We start from the raw sequence: 24,077 nt of genomic DNA, 5'->3' as shown, positions 1-24,077 counted from the left end.
ACTCAGTGGCTAATTATTACATAGCTCTCTTCCATGATTCTCACTTGCAGTGCAGTTACCTAAGCCACCATTTCCTAGGTATGTAAACTTACATAATTTTTAGTTTTCTGTAATACGTTTTGCTTTTTGCTCCAGAAAATTTTTTTTCACTCCAATCTGTGAAATTGTTAAAAGTTTACTAATAACTGGATAAACATTTTATGTTGTACTATGGCTTGCTCTTTCTTTCCATTTTAAAAAGATAATATCAAAAGTTAAATCCTGTTCCAGATCTTACCGTCTCTCTTCCAGGCTAGATTTCTGGAATGGGGTGGTGTTAATTTACTAACCTGAGCTTTTGCCCAATCTAGGGTCTCCTTTACTCTTTTTTGGTATATAAATAGGTCTTTATTTGCTTTTCTTCCAGGTTGGTTGGTGCATATTAGCTTAAGAACTTTTAAACCTCTGCGGCAGTAATGAGAATCTGCATGCCAGGGGCCCAGCATTTCTCTACAAAGCAGCCCATGAGTGCATGTGTGTTTGCTGTAGTGAGGGGTCTATGTTAGAAGGTCAGTTAGAGACCCCACTTGCCCACATCTGTGTGCTGTAGTTTGGCCCTCCTCCTCTGGTGAATCCCTACCACAGCCCAGTGCCTGCTGGATCTCAAGTGTCCTGAAAGCCAATGGAAAGATGCTTTCCAGCAGTCTTAACATTTGCCTCCATGTTCTTCCCAGCAAGGATGAGTGCACACAGCTTTCCAGCTACTGGGCAACCCAGCCATTGACAGAAGGTGGTGCAAGAGTCAGTTCCTCTGTGAGGATCCCTTCCAATAACAGTGTCTGCATTAACGACAAAAAGTTCTGTAAAAATGTTTGCAGGGGGAGCTTTTGACCTGAAAACATTTCTACAGAACTTTTTGCCATATAGGAACATATGAAATGTTATATGTAATATAGGTCAGAAATGTTGCCATATAGGAACATTCGAGAAGATGATAAATGGGAGGAAAGTGATAAAAGTTTATACAACAAGGATCTGTACAAGGTTGTGGTAGATTTGCTGGCCTGAAAAGATGTACCCAGGGTAGTAAACTATTTCTGTAGCATCAGCCACTGGGCCGCTGAGTGAGAATACTCTTTGAGAGACAGGAAGCTAATTCCTTCTTTGAATGTGTAGTTAACTTTGTGCCGTTGGATGTAGGGTGTGCGCGTGCATGTGTGTTTTTTCAGTTGCTGAGGGCACAACACAGACGAAGAATACCGTGCATTGTATTACGGACGTGCTGGAAACAACGCCCCAGCTTGAAGCAAGTTGACTGTAGTATCTACTCTGTAGATCAGCAAACTGAAAATGACTTCTTAATAAAAGGTTGCACATTGTTTTACTTACTGCATTTGAAAAAACAATTCTGATTAAGATGCTTTGGGTTTTAAACTGCCTGTTAATTGGGATATCTATAAGTGGGCAAGTAGAGCTTCTGAATATTGCTGACTTAGTGATTGGGACAAAAGCTTTTTTTTTTTTTTAAATAGTATGCCATCATTAAACACTTTTTGACCTTACGCAGACAGCGGAAAGAAGCAGCAGAAATTTACAGTGAGAAATGGGAGACCTCTGTAGGTAAATAAGTAAAATAAAAGAAGCCAGAGGTGTTTTTTGTTGGCAGTAGATGAAATTATTTTCAAACACTGCCCTGGGAAAAGGTGAGCCCTCAGCAACCAAGTTTATTGACTGTCTATTCAGGAAATTGTATTAGTAGCTTTGGAAAGAGAAAGGAAAAAGAAAAGACTTTCTGCCAACTGAGGGCTGGAAAACTTGAGGGAGATAAAGTATTTACATGCTTTAATAACATAAAGCATGTCCAAAAGAAATACATAATTACAGCTATGTTTGGCACTGAAAATAATCCAGGTATTATATTTTTAAAATTGTGTGTGAACATGTAAGTGAATGCCCTTGAGTCAGAAATGCTTGGGTGATAATATTTCTTGAGAGAATGGAAAAGTAGATGGTATTAGGAGCTAAAAAGAGAGAGAAGGGATAAAGGATGACCACTAGTTAAGAAGGAACAGTGAACTTTTTTTCTTTAGAGGGGACATATTTCATATGCATAGTTATTCCCCTTCTACTTCTAATCTTAGTATAATAAGCATTTAACTTCCCATAGGACCTTAGTAGTCTGCATGTTATTACTTAAAGCCCACAGGTAAGGGAAAATTAGACCCCTAAATTAAAGACCTGACCATCGTGCTCTTAAAGTTTTAGGTTTTCCAACTTTATTTCCAGTGTATCTTGGACAAAGACCCTTTGAGAGCTCAGAAAATCAGGAGATGTGGTCAACACATTCTTCTTAATATCTAGTGCAACCAAAGACTTGGTAAGGCCAGCAACTGGAAAATGGGTGTGGTGTCAGGTTTCAGATGCCCCCATAGTTGTCTTCACGTCCTTTAATATGTGTTGGCATCCCTCAAGCCCTACCACTTTATGCTCTTTCCTTTGTGAAGCCTTCCTGCCCTGCCCAGGAAAAAGTAATGCCATCCCCCATCCCCCATCCCCCAGTGACCATAAATAGCACTTTTCTCCTTCCCCTGTTATAGCACTTTTCATACTGTGTTAGAGTTCACATTTCTGTCTCTCTGCCTCATTGTGATCTATTTGAGTGCCAGGATTGTGTATTATTCTAGCGCTTGGCACACAGGAAGAACTCAATGAGCATTTGTTGACTAAATCTAGACTCAAGGTCATCCAAGATATTATACAAAAACTTTTTCGTCGAACCATTTGGTCTGCATTGTGGAAACTGAAACGAATGGCACTCCCCATTAAGAGAATCCCAGTGAGAAGCCATAGCATTGCAGGAGGAAGCTCAAACTGGTTAACTTTGCTCATGCCGATCAGTCTTAGAATTTTTTGTAATGTTTCCATGATGAATTAGTTTTAGCTGTATTTTTTTGGCAAATATTTAAAGATAATTTTTATTTGTGTGGACTTTTCTTCTTGTCAGTTTGTCATAAAGGTGTCATCTTTCATTCACTAACCTCTTATCAGCTTATAGGAATTTTCCTCGTGGGTGGTTGCTTGTAACCTTCTCTTGACTGCCAGGGATCTGATGTACTAAACGGTTGAGATACTGTGGTGATCAGCTGCTTGTAAACAATAACTGATAAATCGGTTATAAATTGTCAACACACTTCAGATGACCATATAATCATGACTTGGTGATAGCAAAATAGACTTCTGAATTCTCAACTAATCCAGGATTGTGTCTTAACAAACATTTATGTTGATTAATCAGGAGGGTGTTTAGTTTAAGAAACGTGTATTGAATGTTCAATATGTGAGTGCCAAGTGCAGTATGATGCAACCTGTTTACTGCTTCAGGTGATCTCCAGATATCCTAAGGAATTTTTAACTGTACAGCTTCTTTGGGGGAGGAAATCCTAAGCCAACAACCTGAGGGTGGAAGTGTGTGACTGGGAATAATTAAAATGCCTCACAATGGTTCGAGCAGGAATTCCATAGGAATGCACTTTAAGGCATTTAGGAAAGCAAAATTCCGTTTGGATTTACTCCAAACCCTATGACTTCAGAGACAGGAATTTTTGATGATTAGTGGCTGGAGCCCCAACTTGTTATTTAGTAATTCCACATTCAGTGTGGAATTGTTTTTTCTGTAGCACTAGTTATAAGTTCTTTGTTTGTTTGTTTTTCTAAAGGTTTTAAGGAGGTTTACAAATTAAGATGGAATAAGACATTAGAAACTTAAGGATACATAGCAAATTAAAACCTTGATACATTTGGTGCTAAGCTTTTCAGCTGCTAAAGTTAGAGAGTTTTGGCCAAGATAAAGTATATAGAGTTAAAGACACATGCAGAATTCTCCTGGATATAAGTTCAGGTACCTGTGCCATTTTATCACTTTAGTCAATGTGCCCATTTTCTTAGGGCAGGTTTAATTTTCTGCTGCGGCATGGCCCTTCAGCTTTCCCAAGTTTACGATGCTCATCTCATACCTGATGGAAATTGTTGATAATGTTAGTGTATGGTTGGTGGCTTTCCCAGTAGCCCACTTCAGATCCTTTTATTGGTCATCACCAGTTACAAAAGTTTTAGGAAAGGGAAGGAGAGAAGCTGGAACTGATGGCTAAGTAAAGTTACAGCTGTAGAGCTCTGGTTGTCCATAATGAACAGTGGCAATGAACAGTGAAGATTTAAGCAAGGTTATTTTTTGAGGGTCCACTGATGATTTTCCTATAACTCATTAAAAATATTTTTAAAACTTTTATATGGCTTCATATAAAAAAAGCTTAAAAATCTGTTCCCAGACTTCCTAGGCAGGTATGTTTTCTTTTGAGTGTTGCCTTCTCTAAGACTTTATCAGCAGAAGGAGTGTTTGAGCTGATGGCAAATGCTGCCAAAATGAGAAGTGTGTGTGTTTCTCAAAACTCGTGATTCCACAGTTAAATCGAGGGTGTGGGTAAAGGACCCAGAACTGTTCTTGCTGATGGAATAGCACACTTTTCCTCAGACATTAGTAGAGTAAATGAATGGAGGCAGAGGATTAGGAAACACTCTTGAAGGAGGGAGTGCCCATCAGCCTGTAAGCCAAAGTAAACGGTTCTTGTAACTGAAAAATAGACTTCCTGGAAGGAGAGAACCAGAGAAGTGGGTGTGAAGTGCAACCAGCAAGTACCATTTTCAGTGATACAGACAGCTGGGTTAACCTGAGTCCTGACAAGAACCTCTCAGAGCTATTTGGGGAAATCAGTTGCTCGAACCAGCCTTTGACTGGCCTCTCGTTCCTACAGCTGTACCCAAAGATGGCACTTGGGGAGAAAAGGTCACATTTGTGATAAAGAAAGCAAACCGATGGGGCATTTTGAGAGGTAGAAATGAAGTCATCATTTGCGGAGCCGGTGGACCAGCAGAATGGCCATGGGAAGGTATCTCTGAACCTGTATGTATGGAAATGCAGGCATTCTCTGTCAGTCTTTTGTCACAGTAAGAAAATGTCATTACAGTGGACAGCTGTGCACACGTTGGAGATTATGTGATGTGTGCATGTGCATCCATGTATACAACATACACCCATGCAAAAATTGCTCACAGGGTCATGTGCGTGTCCTGGTAGTCTGTTATGTCCATTCTTCTGTAATAGGAGTATGTTTTTCAAACTGAAGCTGTTAGGTTCTGTTAATTCCAACAGAACAAAAAAAAATCTGCCTCTGGCCATCATTCGTTAATTTACATAGATTAGATACATATAGTCTGTCTCCTAAGTGGCTTACATAAAGCCATGGGTGTCTTTTCCTGTGTCTCCTCTTCGGCAGTTCCTAAGGCACCTACCAGGTTTATAGTTGCTGATGTCCTACCCATACTATGTGTCAAGAAAGGTAGACTCAAAAAGGATTGATGCAGATATTCCTTAGAAGTTTTCATGCCCAAAGATTCTTGGACCTTAGTTGCATGAGGGAAGGGGCCTTGCCTCGTGAAAGGAGACCGAAGCCCCTTATTAAAGGGGTCACTCAGAAAAAGGTGTTATCTAAATTCCCTCTTTGTAGTTTTATTTCTTCAATGTATTCCCCATCACTAGCTGTGTGTGCTGGAGCCAAATGTTGGGCCCACTGCCATCTTTTAAAGAATGCTACTATAAGGGGATAACTTTACTAGACAGTTTGGGAAATAGAAGAAACAGTTATCTAAAATGCTCTTGTTCCAAACACAAAAACTAGCTTCATGTTTTTGTGTATATCCCTGCCTAGTCTTACTCTGTAGACATCCTTCCCCCTACACCCATCGTGTATGTTTTTTATCCCCATCTAACATTATATCAAATACATTGTCCTATGTTGCTACCTTGTCTTCATTATTATGATTTGTCAAGCAATTGGGTTGTACTGACTGCAGTGTTACTCCTCATTTCCTTTCCCCCTTTCTTTTCCATACTACTTAAAAAGCAAGAAAGGAAAAAAAAATTCTATTTAAGATAAAATCCTATGTAGTCGTAATGGAATTTATTTTCCTGAGTGCCTGGGCGTGCTCCAAACAGATAGCCGTGATTGTGTCATCTCTTCTTACTAAGCATCTGACCACTCACTACCTGTGCATCTGATTCCTAGGCTCATGGCATGAGGGCTGTGGCTCTTGATGTTTTTTTTTTTTTGATGTGCTTAGTATCAGCAGAACTGTATTGACTCTAAGAGTATGGAAGCTTTGTAAAGTTAACTAACGATTTGTAGGTTTTGTGCAAATAGCCAGCTCTCCAGGTAGAGACATTTTAATTCTGTTGCTTTTTTTTTCTGTAGCATATTATTGTATTGCAAATGTTTACTTAGTATGAAAAATGGATATAATTAAGTTCTAAATGGGTACTAGATATTAACTTCAAAATGAATTTGCAACTTGTATGCTTTGCATATGCCGTATGCTTTGCATATGCCATATGCTGTTGTTTCCAAGGATGTAAAGCAGTTTTCCACTTCCACCATCTTATAAATTAAAACCAGAGGGCTAGACGTTATCCAGCAAGGGACCTACAAAATTCGAAAAAAAACTTCGGATCATTATCAGGATTAAGTTTGTTGAAATTGTATCAGGAAAATAGACTTTTCCTTGTATTATTATTGACTCATATAATGCAACTCATACTGGTTTCATATTCAGAAGGTATATAGCACCTGTTGTAATATTTCAGGTTGATTTCTGCAATCTTTATTTAAAAATACAAATCCTCAAAGCAAATTGTATAAACGGTATACAAAATGAAATCACCAGGCTTCAAATATATTTTATGTAAATGTTAAGTGCTCTTTAGATTAGCAAAAGGAAGACAAACATTTTGATTACCTCTTTAATACTAAATTTTTGTTTCTGAATGATAAATCTTTGAAGATATAGTTAGTGTAAGATATATACCAATCAACATAGTCCAGAAAACCCTGAACCTGGCTGCTTATTAGTTGGAAAGAGTACCTATTTAGACTTTCTAAGCCACAGTATGTGGCTAAGTGATTAATATGCACTATTACACTTTCACAGATACTTTCTGGACCAACATATTGACTTGAGGGAGCAAACTTTGTACTGAAAAACTAATTTGAAGGTGAAATCACAGCAAATTTAACAGTTTAACCTTGTGTATTTGTAGAGTTTTAGTTGGATCATAGGATAATGACATTAGCTAAAGTCAGCAAGCATGTAAAATAAACATTTTGAAGTTTAATAGTCATTTATGTTCTACAATAATAAATATTTGGCACCCACCATAACCACCACTACCAAAATATGTATGCTGAAATTGTGTCTCCAGGATGAATAAAGAGGTGTAAGGCAAGCTGACACCCATTAGAAAAAAAGGTTTAGAAAGGGAGAGAGGGCCTGGACTTCGCTAAGCTTAACCCCAACATAGGGCCTGTAGCTCCTGTTGGAACCAATTTATAAAACTTCAAGGTGGGAATCAATAGATTGTCTCCAGTGTTATATAGTTCCTCTTTAATCAGTTGATCTTCAGCCAAAGCTTCAAGTGGTTTTTATTTTTATTTATTGCCAAAAGCTTCTTAACCAATGTGATTATAAATGTTTAAATTCATTTATAGTGAAATGGATTTGTATCTTCCTTGCTCTACAGTAGATAGTGAAGCCTTCGTGACCTGTGTAAGCTGCAGGTTGAGGCGAATGTTTAAACAGTAGGTGAGCGTTCATACAGTGTCCCTGGACTGCATTTCCTTGCTTACAGAGCCTTGGAGCTGGGCCAACTCGCATGAGCGGGAGGAGGAGAGGCTCAGTTTTGAGAGCCCTGGGTTTATTTCTGGCTGTGGGGATATGAGAATGTGGGAGAAGGTGTAAATATAGTTTGAGGGAGGTCATAGACTTGGAGGTTCTTGCCAGGGGTAAATGCTGGCTGGATTTGTTTATGGATGGATTTGATTATAGCTGCTTCACGCTTTTACCTCTGGAGTTGGTGCTTCCAAGGGGTGATGCTCATTGTCTGGATCTCCTTTAGTGGGTATCTCAGAATTCTTTGCTGCACCAACCACAGCAGTTCTTTTCCCTTTCTTTTGGTATTTGTATTCAAATGCCTGACTTCCTGACCTCCTGTGAGGGTTTTTAAAAATAATGAACACCAAGCTTCTTGGGAAAAGACAGGTATGTAAATACTGCAAGCTTATAGCATTTGGGGGATGGAGTTGTGGGATTTTGGAGTTTGTGAACCCTGTGTGTCTGTGTATCACTCTCTCTAATGTAGAGAGACAGAGCAGCAGTTCCTGAGCTCTGTCTTTTGTCTCTTCATGGGTTGGTCACTGATTTCCCCTTTCAGGGTCTGAATCCCTTTCCCATGCCTCCCCCCATGTGGGTTCCGGAAGGCCCACATCCAACAGCTGCCCTTGGTCGACCCCCAGCCCTGCACACAGGTGTTTTCTGCTGTTCAGAGCTCAGGGGCACTGTCCAGCCAGCTGATGACAGCTCACTGGTGGCGCTGGTCTCACTCCAGTGCTGGCTCTGCCCTCTTGGCCCTGTTGCTTCCTCCTTGGAGGATTAGTCACCCCAGTCTTGGGGCATTTTACCCACCTGTATGACTAGCACACATTGCATCCACTTGCCAAGGAGTGTTAGGGATACAGTCTCAAGAAAACCTGCCCAGTAGAAATGACTTCCTCTGGAGAAATTTAGATGATAAATTCCATAGGGAGAAATCATGTTTTATTAATGAGAAACAAAACCGTGCACTAGTGGGAGTTCAGGCTCAGAAGCCAGTGCATAGTCCAGCCTGGCGACCTGGCATGGTGTGTTACCCTGGCCAAAGCTCCCCAACCTCTGTTCATGATTCCCATCTGTAAAATGGGAATAACAATAGTATCCATTTCTTTTGGGTGGTTATAAGGAATACTTAAGTTAATTCATTCATGTAAAGCACTTGAATAGTGGCTTGTATACAGTAAGCACACAGTAAATGTACATTGTCATTGTATCTTTGTACCTCAACATCTGAAACTATGGTTTATACATAGCACATACTCATTCATGCTTTGTTGAGTAAATGTAATATTCAGAAGGTGGGAAAGTGATTTCCTTCTCTCTTATCATAAAATAAGAGTTATGTTTGGTTGAAATAAGGCATCATAGGCCTGAAGACATTTACTCCCTGGCTGCTGGCAGGGGAGTAGAATGTTCCAAACTCTATGTTGATAACTGGGTGCCTATGATTTGTTAATCATACCTAACAAACTCAGTCTGTCAGGTGTTTCAGTAAAATTTACTGGCTCCCAAGGTAATTTTGAAAGGACAAAGCCATCAGGTGATTTGTTTTCAATAAGCATTATTGGGATATTTCAGACTCCAACATGTGCAGTGGAGATATTCACGAGACTTTACCCTTTCTAAACTTAGGAGCTTACTCTGCATTGTAACTTATGTTTGCTTTTAAGGTGATAGATGGGTAGATAGATGCTCTATAATTGAATAGCCTACTGGGCTTCTGTGTAGCACAGCACTGTGTAAGTCGCAGGTGTTCAGTAAATGTATTTTAAATCAATGAGTAATTGATGGGATATTTTTCTTCACATTACATCACATTGAAGATGCTTGTGAGGAAGTTTTGTTCATGATTGTCCTCCTAGGCAGGCGCCACCTAACATGTTTCTCTCTAGCTGCGGGGTATTGAATTTGAGGCTGCTCTCAGCATTACTGCTCATCTCAAAGAGGAACAAATGGTCCCCCAAATGGTCCAGATGCGACAGTAGGGAAAGGAGTGCCACCATTCATTCTGAGGTGCCTGGGCCATACTCTGGATGAAGCTCACAGCTGTAACGTAAGGCGGTAAGTCATTTTTTTTTTTAACTTAAGAAAGTTAATTTGAAAGTTTATGCTGATGCGATTTCATATGACAGAGACTAAAGGGTATACGTCCTTGTGTTCTCTTGGTGGGGACTGCTGTCCTAAAGGTAAACGATTTTGATCCAGAGGTTGGATTGTTCCTGGTGTGGCAACAGTCCTCTGACCTCAGTCATTTTCAAAGTCTAATGTCTTTTTGGCTAACAAAAGACATCAAGCTAGAGATTAAAATTTGCAGAAGATGGGAGTTTTTTGTTTGTTTTCGGTTTTTTTTTTTTTTTTTTTTTTGAGACGGAGTCTCACTCTGTCACCCAGGCTGGAGTGCAGGTGATCATATCTACAAAGGTGACAAGAACATGAATCTGCAGTCCTGTTATCAGCATTTTGTAAGTGCTTCTTCTCATTCTAAAAATATGTATTGATTTTAAAAATGAATTCTGTAACAGGATAGCAACAGTAGTAAAAATCCTTTTTATGGAGAAATTTAGAGCTTTCAGCTAACATACACACATACTCATTCAAATGAAACAGCTTGTCTTGTTTTAAAGAAATATTTCTGTTGTCCATTGTACAAATTTTAATAACTTGTCTTTCCTTTTTTTAGGTCTCTGTGTTCCAGATTTTTTTTTGTAACTATGAAATCCTTGCCTTGTAGTCAACTTAAAATGAAATAAATTTATCAGTGCAAATGAGTACACTGTGGTTCTTGGGTGGCAAAATTATGCAGGTGGTTTGAAGGATTCATCGTTTTATTAAAAGACTAGAAGAATGTACAAACGCTTTCCTTCTTTCTCATGTTTCTCTCACCCAACCTGAAGTGGTCCATTTAAAATCTGATCTTCATAAAAGGAAGAGTTGTCACAGGACATCTGATTTATGAGCCATCTGATTTGCTTCTGCTGTAGTTCCACACTCTGCTGGGGTACAAAAATCAGGCACTTTCATTTCAGCCCTGACAACAGTGCGGCCTTCCCAAAGTACCAGAAGAGCAGCATGCAGAGGTAATGTGCAGTCTTCCGAACAGAGCACTGAACTGGTTTTTAATGAAGGGTAATAGGTACTTGGGGTCCAAACTCTAGTTAATTCCGGAAAACATATCCTCTCACTAGTGTTGGGTCTTAGTTAAATGAGTGTTCTGTGTTGAATCCTTGCTTGAGAGGAAGGAGGTCATAATTGGTCAGGGATTCTATTTCTTTCTTTCTCTCTTTTTTTTTTTTTTTTTTTTAAAGAAAAGCAATTGCTTAGAATGAGATGAATCTATATCAGGGTATGTTTTTGTAGGATCATATTAATCATCTTACCCACAGACTGACTTTGTGGTCAAACTTTACTCATAAGGATTTTTTAAAAGCAATGGTTTGGTTAAAAAAAAAAAAAAGGTATGTGTATGGGAAGAATGTAGACATTTAGTTGAAGTACAGTTGATAGACTTTGACCACTCAGGGGTATTTTCTCCATGGACTGTCTTACAGAGGCAGAGCCTAACTGCATATGCTTCTTATGACTCTGATGCATGAATGGCTGCCCTAAATGGGCTCCTCTTCACTTATTCCTTCTCCCCAATCTCCCCAGCACTGTGTTCCGTTTCCTTCCCTGCAAGAGTCTGCATTTATCAGTCAGGTACTCCTGTCCTCAGAGTGCCAGGCCAGCTCTGCATCCTTCTCCACAAGACCAGGCTGAAGTCTGCCTGTTCACCTGTTGATGCTACACAGTTTGAGCTCAAGCTCCTTATTTTTTGCCGGCCTCCCTTTTTTGAGTTCCAGTGGAGTGGTACTCTTGTGTCAGAGGGATTCAGCACTGCCCACTATGTCATGGTACTCTGCGCTGCTCCGCTTGGGTCTGGATGGGGCCAGAGTTGTCCAGTCCCATCATGCTGCAGCCCTAAGCTCCAGAGGGTGACCTTGATAGGATGCACATCCTGGAGCTTAATTTCATAAGCCTTGGGGGCCTGCAAGCAGGAGGAGTTGGAAGCCCTTGAGAGGCCAGATCCTGTGGGTTTGAGCGCAGAGTCTACAGAGTTAAAACCTGCAGAACAAAGAAATCAAAAGAAGGACATAAAGAAAGTTTGGGAGACATTGAGTCTGCAAAGCAAAGAAATCCAGTATTGCAAGGGGAAGATTTTGCTTTGGGAGGTTGAAGTTTTGTTTGCCCTCCGAATGAAAGTGGTATTTCTGTTCGTTAGCCAAAAAATCATCAGACTTTGAAAATCAGTGAGGTCAGAGGACTGTTGCCACACCAGGAATCAGAATTGTGGCATTGGAAGTTTCTTCAGAAAAGCACCTTTAGGCCCGCCTAACTTTACAGATTAAGGAACTGAGACCCATAAAAGTTTGTCATGTTCTCTTATTTTAAAAGATATTTCGACCATGTCTGCAGTTATGGCCTCTTTTTCCTGCCTCACCCAAAGGGGTCGAGGAGCTTTCTCTTGCCCACTCTGGAGAGAACTCCTGGGGCCCCCCACTGCTCTCCCTGCCCCATGACTTTGTCCCAGAATACAGAACACAGTGGGCTGGATCAGCCTCTGCTGAACTTTTCCCTGCCAGCCTCCCTGCCCGCCTTCTTGCCCCCGCCCCTGCCCCCCACACAGGAATCTAGAGCCCTCCCAGTGGTGGTGTGAAGCCTCTGGAATGTGGCACTCTGACCCCTGGCAGTTGAGTGTCCTGGATGGACCTGGCCTGGGAAACAGGAAGGACTCGGGGGAGGGGGAAGGAGTGCCCCATGGCCTTGAGGTGGGATGGAGGGAAAGGAAATGCTGCCCAGCGCGGCCCCACAGGCAGCTCCCGCTAGACTCCCACACTGGGGGCGGGGCTGGCAGGGCAGGGAGCCGGCAGGTTTCCTCAGACCAGGCCTGTGGCCCCAGGGCCTCTGGCAGAGCCAGACTCAGGAAGGTGAACTGCCAGAGCAGTTGGGGTGAGGAGGAAAGGATGTGAGGGGAAGGAGGAGGAGCAGGCCAGAATGCAGAAGCAATTGTAGTAGGAGAGGACAAAGGTGATGGATGAGAAAAGGAATGTCCAGTGACTGTGTGGACTAGACACACTTCTCACTTTAGAAACCAAGTATATTAGAAAGCGGAAAAGACCCTCCTAAAGAAACTTCCAGCCAGGTGCAGTGGCTCGCGCCTGTAATCCCAGCTACTCAGGAGGCTGAGGCGGGAGAATTGCCTGAACCGGGGAGGCAGAGGTTGCAGTGAGCTGAGATTACGCCACTGTACTCCAGCCTGTATGATAGAGTGAGACTTCGTCTCAAAAAGAACCCTCCATGCCATTTTTATTTTAGAGTAAAGCACACCCCATTTGGATACCCCAGTGCTTTTTAACATGCTCAGCCTTGGCAAAGATAGGGTCGCTGGGGTTAGTGAAAGGGGTGGGTGCACATGCAAGTGTGAGGCCAACTGTTACTCACCTGTCCCTTTCTGTTTTCTGTCATTGGTGGACCCACCTGGACCACACTTGGGTCTGTTACCTCCCTCAAAGAGGTTTTCAGAAAAACCTGAGGACGAGCCTCAGGGTGATGATATGCCCAGCAGCTCTTTGCTCCTCTCCGGGATTAGGGAACCTTGTATCCTCAACTTCCTCCTAATTAAAGCCTTTGGCAGAATCAGGATGCAGAACCAGGGCCTGGAACCGCCTCAGTAAACCCCTGTGGAACCACTAGCAGATCATGCTGTTTCCAAACTGCGCGTGTTGGCAAGCCAGCTTTTCGTTGGGGATGTTTAAAATTAAATTCCATGCTCTTGGGAAAGGAATAGAAACTATAGGCAGAGTCTGTTTCTGAAACACCTGTTTTAAGTGGAGAGAGATCCTAACTGCTGCCATACCTCAAGGGCTTGTGTTTCCTGTGCAGCTGGAATCTCTCTGTGCTGAGTAAATTAACTTCTGTGCCCAGGGTAGTCTTGAATGATAATTAGTGCTCCGTGGCCATGCCACACATCCTGTCTGAAGCAAGGGTGCTAATGTCCTTTCCTCTCTTCTCACAAGACATTATATGAAGTCCTAGGAATAGTGGTCCTGGTGCTAAATAGAAATGTCATGGTTATGGCACTAATTTGTTGGGCCTGCCAGCCCAGGTGTGCAGCATCCCTTTCCTGCACCCGATTGATAAGACACCACCAGGTGAGGTCCAGTGTGATGCTCCAGGCAGTGCTGCAGCTGAGTTGGCCTGTGTCTCCCAGCTCAAGGGGTGCATCTTCTGGTCTGCCTTGAGAACTTAACAGTCTTCCATAAATTGGAAATTCAAAGCAATGGAATGGACAATGGAAAGAACAAGCACATACACATAAGTTAAAAGCTGTGCATCTCTGTGTATTCTAATCCTTTGAAACTTGGTGATCATTATGGTTCATTACATAGGATATGGATTTGATCAGAGCATCCTTTGGGAATTATCTGCATTTGGTATTTCCTTTTATATCCTGAAAGCTGTTAGTTCTTGAAAGGTGTATTGAACCTAATAAAATAGTAATTAGAGGTATTTCCACAAATTGTGAGCTTTGTCATTTGGATAGTTTTTTTGAGACTTCTTTTCCACTCTAAATACCAACTTTAAATAGAATAATATGACAGAATCATGATCTTGAAAAATCTACCTACTTAACTCTATGTGGGAATACATATTTCTGTAGCATGTGGAAAAAGGACTGATTGATGCATACCTGTTATATTTACATTTTCTTTTGGAAGCAAATTATTTTCTACATGTGTATGTTTATGCCTACATGTGTTCTAATTTGAAATGTAAAAATCTATAAAAAATTTTTCCTTGACTGCTATGTTTTAAAATATCTGAAAGTTACCTGCTTCCTAGTCCTTGGAAGGCCTGAATTATTATAAAGTTTATTTCTTTGCATCTCAACCATTCCCAAAAGATTTTAAATATGAATGCATAAGTAGTGAATAAACAAACCTGAAAGTTTGATACCTACAGAACATTTTTAAAGCTGCTTCTTTTTTTCCATGCAGTACTGTTAGTAGAGTATAATACTAGTTACCTCGTAGAGCAGTCACTTACTCGTTTATTTACTTCAGCAAGTGGATATTGGGGCCTGCTGTGTGTTCAGCACAGAGTGAGTATAGAAATGAGGGAAGCAGTTTCTGCTCCCAAGAAGCTCAGCAATGCCTTAGGATAAGGGAAGTGCTGGGGGCGGGTGTGCTGGAAAGAGAGAGGGATGGATGGAAGAAAATTGAAAATCAGACTTCTTTGAAGAAAAGATATTTAAGCTGGGCACACTATGGTAGTAGCAGCTTTCTAGGTAGACAGGAGGAAAAAAAAGTGTTCCTAAGCAGAGAAATGGGATCCGTAAAGGCCCATTGGAGTGAACATGCATAGTATACTCAGGGAATCAGCTGATTGAGTAAATATTTATGGAGGCCCTACTATGTGCTGAGCCCTGTTCCAGGTGCAGAAGATACAGCAGTGAACGAGACAAAAATTCTTACCAACTGGAGCTTTCTGATAGACAGAATCAGCCAAATTAGTAAGGAAAACATACAGCATACAAGAGGAGAGAAGTGCTACGCAGAAAAATAAAGCTGAGAAAGGGGACAGAGACAGCCACAGTGGTATCTGGTTTGCAATTTTAATGGTCTGCCAAAGTCTTGCCAGAAGTTGAGGTTGATTGAAGACCTGAAGGTGTGCTGGAGTGAACCATGTACACACCTGGAGTAGGATGTTCCAGACAGAGGGAACACAAGTGCCAAAGCCTTGAGGCTGCAGTAGCCGGGGAAGGGAAGAGCAGCTGTCTGCACAGTGGGAGGTAACTGGACGGTCAGCTAGGGCTAGGCACAGGCCTCATTTATCAGTGTGAGGGGTCAGACTTGACCCTGTGGTCAGGAGAGTGCCATCATAGATTTATAGATACGGCTTGTGCTGTCATCTCTGGGACCCCCAAAGTGAGGACCCAGTGAGTTGGAGCTGAGTGTCTGTTAGGTATAGAGGTAAGATACTACACAAAGGAAACTCAGTTTTGTGAAAAACATGTAAATATGTTTTTCAAACATGTTCTTAAGACTTTTTAATCTTTCTATGTTCTTGTTGTCTGGTTTATTTCCCATGAATGTTAGGGATCAGATCACTGCTGTGTAAATAATAGTCCAACCAAGGTATTCATACTCATTTCTTGACGTGGCCTAAGGTAAGAGTCCTGCTTTCCATTGTCCCCTAATTTATATTTGCTTCTTTCTGGAGAGTTTTAAAATGAATTTCAAGGGCTTGATGCCTTTAAAATCAGTGGATCAGGCCGTGTTGCGAGATTTCTTAATGGGCCACAGTTGTCTCTGTGATTCTCATTTCTAATTTATAGCACTACTGTCCACCTAAACATACACTAACCATGTGGATCTTAATGATGTTTTAAGAAAAAAGGTTTTGACATACATGCCAGACTTCCACTTAAGATGAAACTGGGCAACTAGGAGATGGTATGCCGTACATATGAAGCACTGTTTATTGAATATTGGTGGCAAATTTTGTTTTGTTGCTAGGACCAGATTCTTGGAGTGTGTAGTAGGAATAAATAAGACCAAACACAATCTTGCTTCACTAAAAAAAAAAAAAAAAAATCAAAGGTTTGGGTTTTTAGGCAAGATATTTAGGGAAGATATTTCTTTGTAGACCAGTATTAGAGTTAATGGCAAGGATCAGTAGTATAATTGTTGGAATTTATGTCACTCTTTCATTTATCTTCCACTTGGTTTATTTTGAAGACTTCAGATAAATTATTAAGGTAAAGTGCACAGCAGTGCTGAGGTTGATTTGTAAAAACATTCCTTGCAAAAATGATTGCTAGCTGATTTCACAATGTTGTTATCCTGAAAAGATTCCTTATTGCAACTTCCAGATCATTACACCTTTTAAAAACTATTATTTGCTTTTCAGGAGTATTGCTGTATATGAAGGTCTTAGCAAAGAACCTCTTGTTTTCCTCGATGATAGATTAGTTGAGATCATGTTTATATTGGTGGGTTTTCAGTTCTGATGGCTCTGCAGCTCTGCAGCTCTGTTCCTTGGCTGCAAGGTGTCATAGAGGGGCCTCTGCTTGTCCTGGTGGTTAAAGGACCATCAGCGGGGGTCTCCAGGCCATATTACTGGAGACGGACCTCACCAGAGTGAGACGGGAGAATTAGTGGTGTTCCTGTCCTTCTTTTCCCTGATGCTCAGGTCTTCCGGATTGACATGAACTTGAAATTTTGCCCAGCCTTTGACTACATCACTTTCGTGTTTCTTCAGCTCCTCATGTCCCCTGCTGGGTGACAGCCTATATGGGATTTAGACCTAGGTTGCTCAGCTTCCCTCCTCAGTAAAACTGATTAATCCATGGAGAGTGCTTATTCCAGTCTCTGGCACATAGAAAGTGCTCAGTGAGTGTTAGCTGTTATCAGAAGATTAGTCTCGGGGTGAAATGTGCTTTATTATCTGTGCTACCTCTTCACCTAGTATAATGAAAAATGTATATCCTTCACAGTGCTTATTTTCAGAGCACCATGTGTATTTAATTGTTAGAAGGTCTAGTCACATTTCTTTTCACTCTAGTGGTTCACACTTTTGGATGTGCGCAATTCCCATACCTAGTCTTCTGTTTTACTCTTGGTGATTTGACTAACAGATTTTAGGTTAGAGCATCCATTAATATTTATAAAATGGTACTGTGCATTATTCATGTCCTCAAGTCACATTCTGGCAAGAAGCATTAACGTGTGTCACATTATCTAATTATTGTCATAATACACAGAAGTGGCAGGAAGGGAGATTAAAAGTTTATTATTTAAGTTATTATTTATTTATCTAACATGGTTGAGGCATATTATATTCATTCACTCTTTTGACATGTCATAAATATTGATTTGTGGAAGTGTTGCTTGATACAGTATTGAGGTTAAAACTTGAGCTAATATTAATATTTCACAAGTAGGAAGACTGAGATCCAAAGATGTTTCTCTGTTATTTCTAAATAATTGACTTTCTTCCTCTACCAACAAACTTACTTTCCAGAAAAAGTTTGCTGCTCAAAGATTCACATTGCTTTGATTAAATTCATGTGCTCGTCCTCTCTATCCCTATTTATTCCTTCTGCAGGTATTTATTTTGCTAAGCTACTATTTGCTAAGCCCTATGATAGTTCAGTGATGAAGAGTAAAAAGTAGATCGTTAGTTTCAAAGAACCCACTTTGGGTAAAGGAGATTAGATGAACAATTTCATTGTGCTGCTATAAGTGAAGTAATTTTAATAGATATGCAGTAGAAGTCCTACACTGGAAATAGTACTTAATTCAGTCCCTATAGAGTGGGGAAACCTAAAGGAAGTATTAACCACTGAGAAGTTTCCAGTGCAGATGAAGAGAAGTAGCTTTCTAGGCAGAGAGAACAGCCATGAATGTCATGAAACAACATGGGACATTCAGGCAATTCATAGTCACTAAGTCTTACTGGAGGAAGAGGAAGGCATGGCAGAGATGAGGTTGAAGAAGTTTGTTGGGATCAAGTCTAAACTGGCTTTGCGTTGTTCCATGCCGGGGACTCAAATGACTGCATGTTGGACTTCATTTTGTAGACCATTGCTTTGCAACTCCATATCCTTAAGAAGTTTGGTTAGGCTGTTCTCTTAACACTCCTTGCTGGGTGTTATTTACATTAAAGCACCTCTGTAGGAGGATAAAACACTCTGAACCAGGTAGGTAAGAGACAGCTAATGACCTGGCTTAATCCAAGGATGTCTTTTTAGAGTATCCTGATGAAGAGATCAGATAGGAAATAATTAGACATTTCTCCAAAATACTTTTTTCCTCAACCAAGATTCATTAATTTTTAGGTAAGAGTATGTTTGATAACTGAAAATTGATATGCTTTGAAGCTGGATAAACATGCAGTTACATTTTTTACTGGACATTCAAGTTCAGAGACAGCTGCGTTGCTTAATCATGGCATGTGTCTGAATAGAAGGCTGATCTGGCACAGCACAAACATGGAACAGGGGAGAAGACCTGAGATTTTCCTTGGAAACTATTGGATTTTACTCTCAAAGCAGAGGGAATATAAGAGAGTTAAGTTCTGTGCCACAAAGTGCAGCTAGGAAAACATGTAAATGGGCATTAAATACCTACCTTGGTTATTTAAAAAATTTCGGAAATGGAGCCATTCAATGTCTAACTTTGAGTAATTTCCTGGTAAAACCTCAAAAGAGAAAGTGATTGAAAAAATAGACATCAGAGTATCTGGATGAGTTAACATGCTGTGTGAGACTACTCATCAAAAGCCATTTATAAGATGTCTTAATCTTTCTCAAGAACCAGTTTTTTAATTTTGTTAACTGTTTTTGTTGCTTTTACTTTCTCCATAGATTTATTATTTCCATCCTCCTTGATTCTTTGGACTTACTCTGTTGCTCTTTTTTCAAGTTGGATGCTTAGTTCATTCTTTTTTTTTTTTAAGCTTGTCTTATGCCCTGTGAAATTTCCCTTTAAACACTGTCTTAACTGTGTCCCCATCAATGTTGACATATGGTGCTTCCGTTGTTCTTCATTTTTAAGTATTTGGTAAGTTCCCTATAAACCCCTCACATTAAAAAATCTTTTTATTATAGAAACTTCCAAATATATACAGAAGTAGAGACAGTTGTGTAATGACAGAGTGCTTCAGCAATTGTCAGTTCATAGCCAATCCTATTTTATTAAACGAGATTTACTGAGACCTCAGCTAGTGAATCCTCTAAGAATGAAGATACTGGAAAGGTCCTGGAAAGTGATATTTATTACATTAAAAGACCTTTGGCTTGCCTTACTCTGCATAGTGACTTTGTTTTCAAAACAAAGTCAAATTGGTCTGATAATGGGACATTATTTTAAATTTAAATTATGACTGCCATAGGCATGTGATTCTCTGGCACTGTCCCCAATAAATTGTTAGCATTGTACAATTTCAATAAAGATGCTAGAATCAAACACGAGGATAAAGTCTAAAGGGGCCTCATGAATTATCCATTCTATGTCCTTTTTGTAATTAAAAAATTGGAGCTTAGAGAGCTAAATGCCTTGTTCAGGGTCCTGCCGTGAATGAGTGACAGAGCTAAGGTTGTGGTCTCCTGGGCCAAGGTCCTCTCCATTACACCATCCCCCTCTGGGCTGTTTCTTCGTATGCAGTTTAAGATGGCTCCTAGGTTAGGCAGAACTGTGAAGTAGGAGAGTTGTGTCCCGTAGCCCCAGTTTCTCCTGTCCTTATCATTTCTTGTTTCATGAAACATGAAACTGGTGCTTCTCTATTAGTTGTATTGCTGAGGTGTATGATGGAAAGTACAGCAATGGGACATATACTTATTAACAAATATTTTGCTGTAAGTTGATTTATTATATTGGATCAGTACTGCTTGTTTTTCAGTGATTTCCTCACTTGGACGTAATACAAATCAGTGTTCTTGTTGTTTGTTATACATTTAGACATTTACATCAGTTTAAAAGTTAGTCTTCAACAAATATTTGTGTCCACACTTTAGTATTCCATTGTTTGAAAGATTCAGGCTTTGTCCACTCTGGTTTATAGTTACATATGCTTAAAATTGTTTCACTTTGTGGAAATGTCTGTAAAATACATTTTTGTAACATGAATCATTTCTACTGATAACCATAAATTTGCCCTTCCTGCTTTGCACTGATTGCGGCACAAGGAAGAGAAAGAGAAGGAAGCACCAGCTTTGGGAACATAGGCCTTAAGCTTGAAGCAGAGAGAGTGAAAGCAGACTGTATTAGATTCCTCCTCGAGCAGAACTGAATGCCTGATAACAGCCAGCCAGGAGCTGGGGGAGTTAAGAGCAGCAATTTTACATTACACTGGAGTTTCTAGGCTGGCATGAAAAGAGATGCCAGTATTAGCTATTTGCATCTTCCTGTAGCCACAGGGATATGTGAACAGCTGGAGAATTAATTTGATATATATTCCCAGAAGCTTCTCTTCTGCCAACAGAATTCCATTACTGTGAGCTTCTGAGTGTGTACTGTGAATTTGTTTCTTGCTTTTTAATATCTGCTATAGCATATTTCTGGTAAGTGGATTGCCATATAATAGGATGCAGCCATCTCTTGGTTTGGAGTAAACTCTATTAACCTAAACAGATACAAGGTGGAAAAGGTAAGAATCTGAGTATACAAATGCCTTCCACCTTCAGGCTGGCAGAAATTTCATGTGAACACACAGTACTTTGTCCAGTACGTGCACTCATACCTGAAATGTTTTGTTTCATGTTAGTGGAATTTCACACACCAGCAAGCAGATGGAAAGATATGTTGAAGAGCATAGAGGTTGAATCCAGGACCACTCAGGCTAGTGTTGCCACAGCTCGTTCCTGTAGCTCCTTAGCACAGGGGGCTGTATCTGCTGGAGCTGCTTCTTCACATATCTGGTGTTCGTTATGCCTCCACACATCTTGTAAGAGGCCTCATCCTTCATATCCTTCTCAGTGCCCACTTTCCTGCCCTCAGGATGGAAACTTCTCTCCAACTAGCCTTTGCATTGAAAATCTTTCATGTCAAATGTAGAAGGAAAGAATTTCAGGCATCACCGAGAATATTGAAAGATATTCTTAGAGGAGAAAGACTAAGTCCAGGACAAGACTGAATGTAGCTATTGGAAGTACAGGTGTTTCCTGCCTTGGCAATATAAGTTGTTCACTCTTGTAAAGCAAATAAAAAAACCTACTCATATTCTGCAAAATCATTCATTACACTAAAAATAAGAGAGCTGTTGGGAAAAAATAGGGTTGGGGCAGGTCACTCAAGACCTATGGAACTGTGTGTATAGAGGATAAATGCAAACAATAAGAACTCAAATAAAAATACTGGCCCAGGTAAGCTGTCCCTGGCATTTATTTGCACCTGGATCTCTGGTAGCCCATGCTTTGCAGCCCTCCACACTCCGAAGCTCATTCTGCCTCCTTTCAGGGCACGGGGTGTTGAAGATACTTACTTTTCATGTGGAACGGTGTTATCAGAATTAAACATAACATCCAGTAGTTTCTTCATCATTGTTTTTATGGGGGTTTTTTGTTTGTTTGTTTGTTTTGTTTTGTTTTTAATACAGGGGCAAGTGTCTCCAGCCTTCTCATTTCTGCTTGCAGTTTCCCCAGATAGTTTAATACAGAGGACATTTTAACCATGAGAGCAGTCATTTCTTGCACTAAAGAAAGGAATTTAAGCAAAATTTTCAGCCTTTTCTTCAGGTCTTCCATATACTGGCAAGACTTAACTGTGAGAAAACTTGCTCCTGATATTTATTTTTATTTATTTATTTTTTTGACAGAGTCTTGCTCTGTCGCCCAGGCTCAAGTGCAGTGGTGCGATTTTGGCTCACTGCAACCTCCACCTCCCAGGTTCAAGCAATTCTCATGCCTCAGCCTCCCAATTAGCTGGGATTACAGGCATGCGCCACCATACCCGGCTAATTTTTGTGTTTTTTGTAGAGACAGGGTTTCGTCATGTTGCCCAGGCTGGTCTTGAACTCCTGGGGTGAAGTCATCTGCCTTTCTTAGTCTCCCAAAGTGCTGGGATTACAGGTGTGAGCCATTGCGCCTGGCCCACTTTTGATTTTTTTTTTTTTTTTTTTGAGTTGGAGTCTTGCTCTGTCACCCAGGCTGGAGTGCAGTGACATGATCTGGGCTCACTGCAAGCTCCGCCTCTGGGTTCACGACATTCTCCTGCCTCAGCCTCCCGAGAAGCTGGGACTACAGGCGCCCGCCACCACGCCAGCTAATTTTTTTGTATTTTTAGTGGAGATGGGGTTTCACCGTGTTAGCCAGGATGGTCTCGATCTCCTGACCTCGTGATCCGCCCATCTCGGCTTCCCAAAGTGCTGAGATTACAAGCGTGAGCCACCGCGCCCGGCCCACTTTTGATTGTTTTAGAACATTAATGTGCTGGGAAAAATCACATGAGAACCAGCAGAACCGCTGTATTATACTGACACCATTTTCCTATTTACCAGTTACATATTAGCTAAATCACATTAAAGAAACATTCATTTTTATGGTTCCACGGTAACTGTTAGAAGAGGTACCCAGCATTCTTTTGTTATTCCTTGGCCTAGGTGTACCTGCAGGACATGCTCTTTAGAACAGCAGTTCTCAAAGTGTGGGCTACAGACCGCTCAGAAGCCCCAAGCCCTTTTTGGGTGGTAAATCAGGTCAAAACTAATTCCATAATCATATTAACATTTTATTTGCTTTTTTTTCTTTTTCCACTTTGCACTAATGGTGCAAAAAAAAAAATGGTACATAAAACTCCTGATACTTTAGTATGAATAGAGGTTGTGGCACCAAATTGTGCTAGTAAGTTACTGTATTCACCGTGTACTTTCAGTAAAGCAAAATGGTAAGTAATTAAAATAATAAAATAAAAATTAGTTTCCTTGAATGCCCTTGATCGAAGCAATACAAATTATTAAGTTTATTACATTTCAGCCCTCAATTATACATCTTATTAATGTTCTGTGGGATGAAATGGGAAATACACATAAAGTAATTCTGCTGCATACTGAAGTACAGAGCTTGTCATGAGAAAAAGCGTTATATTTCAAGATGTCTTCTGAACATCCAAGTGGAAGTGTTGGTTTAGCAGTTTAATATACCTGGCACTTCACTGTAGTACTCAATATTGGACATATTTGAACATATATGAATTTGAATATATTTATGAAATTAGGTTTCTCTCTTTTATACTTAGAGAAAGTAACTTATGTAATATCCTAATTTGGTATCTTGCAGAAATTATAAACTTAAAAATATATTTGCAGAGGTACCTCAGTTGTCTTCACCTTTCAGGCTAGGAGACTACATCTTGTCACATTTAGGGTACCAGGAAAAAACCTACTTCATATAGTTAAAAACCAGTACCTCTGTTTTTAACTTTTTTTTTTCCTGACCAGTCCAAGGAGAAACCAGGAACTATGTTAGAGAATCAGAACCTTGATTCTTGTGCTGTGTATGTGGATTTACTTAGGAAAAGAGAGATTTTAAAACATAATTTGCCAACTGCTATTAGCAGAACTCTTGGGCTCAGATTTGATTTCCATAATCAAACCTCATTACATTTTTGCTTTCAGTCCTTGTTGATTTTGTTAAATTATTTTAAAATATAGTGTTCTGTAATTGAATACCAGAAAAGCATTTGTCTCAGTAGCATGTTGTACTTGATCCTATGAAGCAGTGGTTGCTAGGGAAACCATTTCCCAAGAAGAAAAACAAAGTATTGATTAGGAGCGGGCAGAGAATTGAAAGAGTTTACTCTCAAAAA

At 40.3% G+C, this 24,077-nt stretch overlaps 1 protein-coding gene and 1 long non-coding RNA gene across 6 annotated transcripts in view; both read left to right on the top strand.

The window, feature by feature from the left end:
• The window catches only part of CRIM1 (cysteine rich transmembrane BMP regulator 1), a 195,242-nt gene that overhangs the window by 12,937 nt on the left and 158,228 nt on the right, over positions 1-24,077 (top strand). The window lies entirely within an intron of this gene.
• Positions 9,375-24,054, top strand: LOC117979130 (uncharacterized). The gene is made up of 3 exons (XR_010109208.1): positions 9,375-9,795; positions 10,126-10,196; positions 10,415-24,054. It is a non-coding gene; the product is annotated as an uncharacterized LOC117979130 (long non-coding RNA).

The sequence above is a fragment of the Pan paniscus genome, chromosome 12, assembly GCF_029289425.2.
Source record: "Pan paniscus chromosome 12, NHGRI_mPanPan1-v2.0_pri, whole genome shotgun sequence".
Classification (NCBI taxonomy): Eukaryota; Metazoa; Chordata; class Mammalia; order Primates; family Hominidae; genus Pan; species Pan paniscus.
This window is presented reverse-complemented; position numbering and strand designations above follow the sequence as displayed.